Source organism: Babylonia areolata, chromosome 30 (genome assembly GCF_041734735.1).
Source record: "Babylonia areolata isolate BAREFJ2019XMU chromosome 30, ASM4173473v1, whole genome shotgun sequence".
Lineage (NCBI taxonomy): Eukaryota > Metazoa > Mollusca > Gastropoda > Neogastropoda > Buccinidae > Babylonia > Babylonia areolata.
The window spans coordinates 12,834,714-12,837,213 of record NC_134905.1 but is presented as its reverse complement, the minus strand read 5'-3'; the positions used below and the strand labels follow the sequence as shown (position 1 = coordinate 12,837,213).

The following is a 2,500-nucleotide window of genomic DNA, read 5'->3' as shown; positions in this document are numbered from 1 at the left end:
TCTTTATTCAAGGACGAGAAAGAGAGAGAGACACACAGAGACACAGAGAGAGAAGGGAGGGGGGAACTAAGTGTCGCTAAAGAAGGTGAAATCATTTTGCTTTATCGCTCTGCTTCATTTGATGATAGGATGGAATTTACTTGAAGAAGGTGGCTAAAAGGTTTAGACACTTATCTGCCAATACAGTGTCAGTGAAAGTCTGGGTTCGAATATCGGTCTCGCCCTTTCCTCCAAGTTTGACTGGAAAATCGGAGTGTCTCGTCATTTGGATGAGACTGTAACCCAGGTCCCGTGTGCAGCAGACACTTGGCGCACTGAAAAAGAACCCTTGGTGATGAGAGAGTTGTCCACTGACAACAGTCTGTAAACCCACTATGATAGATACACAAATATATATATATATATATATATATATATATATATATATATATATATATATGTGTGTGTGTGTGTGTGTGTGTGTGTGTATGCATGCACTCAACTTCACATTCTCTCTCTCTTTCCAGATTTCTCTTTCTATCCCTCTCTGTCTCCGTCACATTTTCTTTACCCCCCACCTCCCTCCTTGCCCATCTCTCTCTCTCTCTCCCTCTCTCTCTCTCTAGCTGTATTCCACCACCATTCTAACTGTTATCCGCCTGGGCCCAATCACCCACCCCCTCCACCCCCAGCCCCGCCCCCTCCCCGCCTCTCCTCCAGTCTTGCCCCTACCTCCACCCCTCCACATCCTGTTTTCGTGCACTCAGAGTCAGGCAACAACCACTTGACAACAAGTCCGCCATTATGACAAGCTCGACTTGACTTACCACGTGACGAAGACCATCTCGCTCTCAAACTTGATCCAGAATACGTCACTGAGTCACAGACTGTCTGGGCGCAGACCGGATGTAGATGGCGCGGCACTCTCACCCCTGTCTTTCTTCCGGCCGCCGTTCTTTCTCGGTCTCTGGACCAGTGACACTCGTGATGATCTTCCTCTTTCGCTCCGTCAGATCCCCGATCTCTGCTCCAGTCTGGCCTTCATGGCCTGCTTCTTACTAAAACAGCGGCTCCGTATTTTCCCATTTTCCGTCAGTAGTATTTGTCTGTCTAGCAAGCTGTCTGACCTCCTGGTCTGATGGCTGTATGTGTGAAACTTCCCTCTCTCTCTCTCTCTCTCTCTCTCTCTCTCTCTCTCTCTGTGTGTGTGTGTGTGTGTGTGTGTGTTCTGACACAATATTTAGAAACACACTCACACACACACACACACACACACACACACACACATATATATATGTATATATTAACACCGCTCTTCAGTTGTTTGTTTTGGCTTTTAATTCGATTGCACACGATCAGCACATTGTATGGAAAAGAATATAGTAGAAACAACCGCATCTACAAATGACAAGAGTTAATCATCACAAGAAAAAAAGAACAACAACAAGAACATAGAAAACCAGAAAAGAAGGATCTGACAGAAAAAAGACGAAGAACCACACGCACACATACGCAAAAAGAAAAAGAAAAAGAAATCTTGTGCATGAAATAAGGAACCTATCTTTATGTAACTGTTCAGCACGGCATACACTTGCATCTGGTATTATATTGATCATAATGGATATGAGCCATTCTTTTATCTCCCATTATTGGCGTGGGTTTTGTTTTCAATTATTTTCTTTTACTAATGATTTGTGTGTAATTCCACAGAAACTGAGTTGATAAAAGTAACATACTTTCCACATTGCACCTGGTTTTTCGATAACAACAAATGCATTGAACTGGCTTATTTCTTTTCAAAGTTCACTCAGTTCTGATGGCTTTGGTCTTTTCAGTAATCCAAGTCGCTCAAAGATAACCATTTGCCAAGCGTCCAAATTTCACGAAGCTAAATACAGCTGCTTTGAACATACAGTTTGGTGACAAAGTGCCTTAAATTACAAGTGCTAGATTTTTACACATTCGCGCTCCATATATATCATATCTACTACAGTCTAAAGTGCTTGGGAACACACAGGATTTAACCTTCGAAGCTCCATTCTTACGTGTGGTTTTTCGAAAGTGCTTGCTGAAGGATATATCTTAGTCATACAGCATTGAGCCATACACATACTGTGAAAACAAATCCGAGACATGTCTTTTGCTGTTCGTGGGTCTTAAAAAGCACTTTAACAATGTCTGGTATATCTTGTTATACCAACAACCATCTACCTGAAGATCTAGTCATCAGCCCCATCTACATGTAATATGCAGCTTCTGTTCAAATGTGTGTGTGTGAGTGTGTGTGTGTGTGTGTGTGTGTGTGTGTGTGTATGTGTGTGTGTGTGTGTGTGTGTGTATGTGTGTGTGCGTGTGTGTGTGTGTGAGAGTGTTTGTGTGTGTGTGTGTGTGTGAGTGTGTGTGTGCGTGTGTGTGTGTGTGTGTGCAGTGCGTGCATGTGTGAGTATGCACAAGTTTTTATATTGATATGCACTTGTATGTATCGTACTTTCTATTGTATCTGTGTTTGTGTATGCTTTTC

At 42.8% G+C, this 2,500-nt stretch overlaps 1 protein-coding gene across 1 annotated transcript in view; it reads right to left on the bottom strand.

The window, feature by feature from the left end:
• The window catches only part of LOC143275302 (uncharacterized), a 24,362-nt gene that overhangs the window by 20,110 nt on the left and 1,752 nt on the right, over window positions 1-2,500 (bottom strand). The window lies entirely within an intron of this gene.